Genomic DNA, 8,053 nt, shown 5'->3' on the forward strand with positions numbered 1-8,053 from the left:
AAGAATTTGAATGATTCTAGTCCATTGAGGCAACATACCCAACACAATTTTATCAATCCGTACCGAACTCAACACAACACAACACAACTAAGCAATGCATAAGGACTAATCATTCACACAGAATAAATGAACTTCATTCTTAACATCCCAAAATGAGTCCCAAATTCCAACATCCCAGTCCCAAGTATGTATAATTCTCACAAGACTTCATACGCTTGACTTACAAAGCAATAACGTATTTGCAACAAGATTAAGATTACAAATTTAACAAGGATTCATCAAAACATATAAAATTACAAATCATTACAGTCCAATTCCCTTGGAAAATACACACATATATGTATATACTATGCGACATTTGTGATTACACTGCCCTAACTACAATACCGTAACATTGCCATACAAAAACAATAATACATCATGTTACTCCCTCATAACATCACTGTTCTGACTAGGATCACCGAACTAGTCCCACTCACTCTGGAGGCAATCACGCTTGATTACACTTAAAACAAGTGGATGGTCCCCTATCTTGTAACTGGGTCGACTAATGAAGTTGTTCCTAGTTTGAGACCAGCTGAAGCTTATGAGACTGTTAGGATTCTGAAGCACTAAGGACCACCACCAACAGCAGGCAAAGTCTCTTCACATGCCCTGGTTGTCCACATTGGTAGTAGGTGGACATCCGGCCACTACCTCGAAACTAGCTCTGAAAACGAGCCGACCACTAGTGTATTCACCTTCCCTCCTTTTGGAGTTGAAGCCTTGTGACCCTGTTGGCCACATCGAAAACAAGTCATCTTATTCTGACTGGTACTTCCTAAACTCGTCCCCGTTACCAAACCTTAAGGCTCGGTCCACTGCGCTTGCAAAGGTGTACTAGTTACCCCTTGACTTCTTGGACATCCCCGAGTCACTTTGTGACTCGTTTTCCCCATGTCTCTTACCCCTCTATTTCTTTCCCCCCTCCAAAGTGATTTCCACATATGTGGCTGTTTTCACGAGTCTATCATACTTTCGATTTATACTACCAACCACTTTCATCTTAATTTCCCACCTAAGTCTCTTCTCAAATTCCAAACAACGACACTTCTCGGTCACTACTAACTCTAGTGCAAATGTAGACAAGCTAGTAAAAGCTGTCTCAAACTCCTCTATGGTTGTGTCGAGTTGTTTAAGCCCTTCAAAGTATTTTCTCAAACACTCTCTAGTTGTGGGTGGATGATACTTCTCTCAAAAGGCGTGAGTGAATGCCTCACATGTGTACACTATACGGTCTTTGGCATATTTCCACCATTGACATGTGTCTCCTTTCAATTGAAAAGCCGCAAACTTGACTCGAAGCTCATTATTTACTATGTGAAACACCTTAAACGTCTTCACTGTCTATTCATGTCACAACCCAAACCCGCCCTTATACCTGGCCTCAAAGACGAAATTTGCAAAATATATACTTAAATGTATGGGGCCTGAAATAGAAGCGGAGTATAAAATTTGTCCATTGAGCTATGCATACATATTATAAACAGAAGCATACAAAACATATCTCATATCATACCATAATATTTACAAACATTCATCGTATAGATACATAACCCAAGATCAAAACTATAACATAACAAACTGTACAAAACCAAAGCTTCGCAAGCTTAGCCAAAACAAAAGATAAGGGCTCGACACAGAGGCACAACTCAAGTGGCTTCACAAAAAGTTGACTCCAAAACGCTCTCTAATATGGAACTTCCTAATGCTCACCTACATACATATATATAAACAGAGTGAGCTGGAAGCCCAATAAGTAATCTCAATGCAAAGGGGTTAAATGAATGAGTCTCATAACTTATGAAAACAATATAATCTCAGGGTAATTAAAGCTTGTTTTGAAAACACATAATAATAAATATAGGTTATTAAACCATCTGTAGACACCCTATTTTGACCGACCCTAAGACTTGGGCCCTTTCTTTTGATTACCCGATGATGAAAATCAGAATGTGTTTCTCACATAATTCTCAGTAAAAAAGATGAAATTTGTGCTTTATTCCCAACCCTAAGCCTGTTTTGGCCAAGTGTTTTAGACTCGTTCAAAACTCTCTTTTAAAATATTCATTTTATGCATAGTTCCAATAATTTTGCTGAAAACCCCTATTTTTCCTAAGAAAAAGAAATGAAAAAAATTAGTGAATAGTGCTAGCCGACCAAGAAATTGGCCGACCGGCTAAGTTTCCTAGGAACAGGGCAGTTTCGGCAGAATTCCTATTGGAAACGTATGGGTCATGCCACTTCAGATCTTTTGTTGATATATTTGTGCATAAGGTACACACCTACCTCCTCTATTATCCTCTATTTGCCTCCATTGTCAAAAGGAGGATTGTTTTCTTTCCAAAAGGTGGCATCCATTTTCAATCACCCTTGTCATCCCATCAACCTTGTTTCCCACCTCCTTGATTGAGCCCACATTCATTATCTATATGGAGAGGTAGAGAGGATCGAAAGGGGAAAAGAAGAGAGGATTGAATTAAGAGAAGAGAGTCAGAGACGAAAAGAGAAAATATTGAGAGTTAGCCAAAAACACCTCCATATACACTGATATTCCATCTTTTTATATACGAAAATCATCCCAAGAATTCCATTAGAGTCATATTCTTGAGCCTTAATCCAAAAGAGAGTGTTCTCCGTGTCGAGAGTTTGAACAACTCCCCTCCCCCCCCCCCCCAACACACACACACTATTAAATAGCCCAAAAAACAACATTCAAACAAGAATTTTAATTTTTTGAATTGAGGATTGAGAACATACTTCCTAAACTTGAGGGTGTTCAAAAGAAAGTTTAGAAATCAAATCCTTCCTTGGAAGGTAAATTTTGCACACTTCATTTTCTTTTACTTTCTTGCTTTTTCTTTCTCATATTGCTTTTCTTACTTCAATTTCATGTTATAAATTTGTTGTAAGTTAATTGGAAGTGATTAGTTGAGCCACCCATATATCCCTTGTTTGTTCTTTCTTTGGTGTTGAAAAGGAAAAAATAGAGTTTTTTTGCTAGATTTAGTTGGCCGGCTAGCTAGCTAATTTTTTGGCTAGCTGGCTAATTAATTGGCCGACCAGCCAACTTAATATGGGGCATAATAGAGAATGTTTTCCAGCGTCGAGCAAAATGGTTTCCAGTGATCCCCAAGGCGTACATATTTTTTTTTTGTTGTATTTTGAGAGATTTGTGAGGATCTATTTTGTAGTAATATATATATTTTTTTATTCCTCTCATCCCTTATTCAGATATGTAATATTCAAGTGATGTAATAATTTCTTGCCCCGCTTCTTTTTATCTGGTTCTTTTATTTGCTTTCCTTATTTGTAAATATGCATTATATATTGTCTTGTCATCATATCCATACTTTGCATCCATGTTTCATCCCTAAAGATTCGGCTAAATTTGCATCAGTGAGTTTAATTTATTGTTATGTGATTTTGTGTGCTACCTCATGTCTTGAGATGATTCACATATCATATATTAGAAGCTAGATCTTTAGTTGCATTTCATGAGTAAATTGCATTAAGATCTTGTATATAGGATCATGCATTTGTTTACTAACTTTGTTTTGCAATTATTTGCAGGACGTCGGTAAATATGTAAGTTTTCGTGCTTTAGCATCCCGTTTGTGCATGTTTTTCTACTATGTTTAGCATTCTACCATGTGGCTAGTTGCTTATTTGATATAACTCTATGCATACTAGTGGGTGAAGGTTGTGTTATTTAATTTGAAATAAAATTGATTTTCATAATTGTGTTATTCAAAACATTTTCAAGATAATGAAATCAAGCAATTCCAAAATAGACGACACAGTCTATATTTGTTTGCTTCACATAGTAAATTTTAGGATTTATTAATAATCGGAATACGAACATATGAAGTTAATAAAAATCATATCATGATTTAGTAGAGGCCGATCTTTTGATAAGTAAGCAAGGGTGCTCAATTAATAATCTTCTCCTCTCATACCTAAGGTTCCAAGCCAGGCATCCTTGGTTACAACGAACAATGGCCTTGGCATGAGTCACAGGATTCCTAATTTTCCCAAAACATTAGGCAGCAACTCTGAGATCTGATGACACGGTCCATTTCTGGCAAATGTTTTTGCAATAAAAATGGATTTTCTATAAAGTTGCCAAATATGGACTCTCATCTATGTTTCACATTGCACTCATAAGACTAGATTAAAGAAATCGAGAGTCCGAACTGTTTAATGCGCGTAGGTACCCCCCGGGCAATGTTACACCTTTCATAACTTAACACACTACGAAGTGCTTGAAGGCCTTATTTAACTTACTAAAATACCATACAGAACATTTATATAGAATTTGCTTCATTCGAAACACCTTTATTGGTGTCTCATATATGATGACTTGTGCGGAACATATCAATGATGCCTTATACAAAATGTGCAACATCACTTTGATGATTTATACTGAATGTGGAACATCACAATGATGCGTTTTACAAAATGCGGAACATCACTTTGATTACTTATACAGAACATCACTTCTGAGGACTTATACATTTGATGAGCTAATTCAGAACGTCTTTTACGTATAGATATCATACATAACCATTACCATCGAAAACATACAGAACGTCAATTACATGTAGATTCCATATAGAATGATTACTATCAAAGTCATGTAGAACAATCATCAAAGATCAACATCATACAGAACATTTACAACGGGTCATTAACTTATACAGAACGTCACTAACTGATCATAGACAAAATAGTAGTTACCGAATGATCAAAGCACATTTTCATAATCGTTGTTCAAAAGGAAACTCATTCATTCTTTAGCAAAATCTTATTTTTGGAATGCTTATCACATTGTACACAATTCGGAGTTTTAAAACAGAACTTAGTGTCTCAAAGTACTTGCTCAGAAAACTTATCGTATCTCATAACTTATAACAACGTATAGATTTCATAATTCATCAAATAGCAAAACCAATTTCAAAGTAGTTTCTACAAAAATATCTTTACAAAGACATTGCTCACCTTGAACAGTTTGATGTTCTTCCTCAATGTTCGAACCTACACATTACACATAACCATACACATTGCAACACATATTCGGATCAAATAATTCTTCTTATCTTATGTAATACAATTCCTTATGTTGGTTTCTTACTTCTTGACCCTCAATGAGCCATAATTCAAGCCTAAGAATGCTCAGAAAGACATGTGGATAGAAATACTAACACAAAATATCTTTTCAAAATATGGTGAAACAAGGGCCTTTGCTAGAGCCAACTATTGGTCACTCGAGCAGCCACAGAAGTCTGCAAAAGTACTGGATAGGTCTGATGTCACGACCCGCTCCTCGTACCCAAGGGTTAAGCATCGTGATGGCCAGTAACCGAAGTTACCTCCAGCCAAATCTTTAACAAATAAATAAACGCGAGTGGAAAAATATTTAAGTGAGGGTACTAAAATAATCATTGGAGCTTCTATTACATTATCAAAGCTGAATTATGTCTACGAAGTGCTTTGTGTCTATCCCACACGCTGGTCCTGACATGTCACCTGGAAGTGGTAAACAACTATAAGCACATGGCAGAGTGAGAAATATTATACTAAGAGTATAAGGACACAAAATTCACCATGGATAATTATGTGGCTAAACATAGCTTGATATTAAAATACATAATATATATCATACAGAAATCATTTGACATATACTACATAAATTACGTAAATAACTATAACCACGGTACGGAATAGAACAGGGGTCACTGGAGTGACAATCAGAACAGGGGTCAATAGATCCATGACAAAAGGGGGACCACAAAGTAGTCAAGCAGGGGCCAATGGTTATTTAAGTCCCCCAAGACATGGGACTCCTGTGGTGGTAGTTACAAACATAATTGTTTATAAGGTCATAGTCAAATATTCTTTAAAAGTAAAATAAACATATCCATGGGTTTCCTTTTAAGCAAATAGGGTTCAGAAAATAATTCACGTAACTGAAATGTTTATAAAGTTTATAATAATTTATAAAACATAATTTGTATAAAATAAATAATGGTAAGTCAAAACATAAGTAAAATACATTTTGGTAGCTCAAGGTATAATATAACTCATCTTAACTTTAATACCCCACTCTTTCTTTCTACCACCAAAGACCCTTTCAACTTATATTATTTTTTCCTCCCTTTTCTCTCCTTTCTTTCTTTTTCATTCTTTCTTCTTTTCTTTTCTTCTTTTCCTCTTTTCCTTCTTTTCCTTCCTGGGCACTTCGCCCCTTATATATAGAAAAGGCAGTCGTGGGCACCAAGCCACGGACTGCCACGTACCGTGCTCCCATCACTCTCCCATTAATTCAAACTTATCTAAATTAATTTAAGCTTATCTAAACTTAATTATTTATTTATATTTTGACCCCTAAATTTTTAATAATTATATTCTTTTACAAAATTATCCATAATAATATATAAAAAATGATATATTTTCCCTAACTGTAGTTAAATAATATTAGTATAAATTCTACAGAATAATTAAAAATCTGGATTATTACATCTGATGTGTGCTTGAGCTAACTATTTGTCGCTTGAGCGGCCTGCAAAAACTGCAAAAATGCTGGAAGCTCGCAAAGTTCGCTCGAGCCACCACTTGGTCAATCAAGCGGCCTGACAAAATTCTGGGTTTGAAAACTGAAAGTTTGAGCTTCCAAACACAAATTCAAAGCCTTGGGTCAAGTATGGCTTGTTTAACATTATAGAATTACTTTAGAAAACATGTATACAAGACCACTTAAAAACCATTTTCTCAAAATCTTTTTACATCCACCAAAATTGAACTCAAAAGTTCCTGCATGCAAGATTTTCTAAACTCTTTTCTCAAAACTCATGAATTTAACAAATTTGAGCTCAAAAGCTCCATGCATGTACAAAACTCTTTTCTATAACTCTCAAAACATGAATTGAAAGCCAAAACATGATGAATCAAAGATGCATGTACAAATTAACTCACAATTTCAACATGGATGATCAAAACCAAACTCAATGTGGTAAAACTCAACATATTCATGCATGCATGTAAAGTTTCATTATCTTCTTGACCTTCTTTAACAAAATATATGCAAATGATCATAATAACTCCATAAACTCAACTCTAAAATGAATTATCTTCAAGAATTGAGGGTTAAGTTCTCACCTATAGCCTTCAAATCACTACAAAAAAATTGACTTTTTGCGACGGTAAAATACCGTCGCTAATACTCCTAATGCTGTCGCTAATACTTTTTGCGACGGCAAAACGACTTTTTGCGACGGCAAGAGGGGGTCGCAACTGCAGGGGTTGCAAAAGAGTTTTTGCGACGGTAAGTGCCGTCGCTAATGTTTTGCGACGGCATTTTTTACCTTTTTGCGACGACACAGTGCAGTCGCTAAAAACGTTTGAAATTTCTTGACTTTTTTGCGACGGCTCTATTTTACCGTCGCTAAAAATGTTATTTGAGACGGCAAAAAATACCGTCGCCAATAGTCTTTTTTTAAAAAAAAAACACTACTTTTTGCGACGGTGTGGTGCCGTCGCAGAAAATATAAAAAATATGAATTTTTCTATTTTTTGCGACAGTGTAATGCCGTCGCAAAAAATATTAAAAAATAATAAAATTTCTATTTTAAATAATAAAATTTCTATTTTAAATAATAAAATTTCTATTTTTTGCGACAGTATAATGTCGTCGCAAAAAGTAAAACCTGTAACAAAATTAATAAAAATATTAAAATTTTCTATTTTTTCCGACGGTGGTGCCGTCTCTCTCTAAGAGCTAATTATTTACATTCTATTCACAAAAACATCATAACAGAAAATAAAAATAAAAATTTAAATTGATCAAACCATCAAATTCAATATTTTACAAACACTACTAAAAAAAGTATTTTACAATCACTCAACTTTCGGAGCCAAACTCAGATATATAATCTTTAAAATTGCATCAGACAAATAGTTTCACTCAAATAAATAAATAGCTAGAGAAAAAGAATGAGCAAATGAAGAATCCACC

Source organism: Camellia sinensis, chromosome 9, assembly GCF_055761805.1.
Source record: "Camellia sinensis isolate YWXY chromosome 9, ASM5576180v1, whole genome shotgun sequence".
Lineage (NCBI taxonomy): Eukaryota > Viridiplantae > Streptophyta > Magnoliopsida > Ericales > Theaceae > Camellia > Camellia sinensis.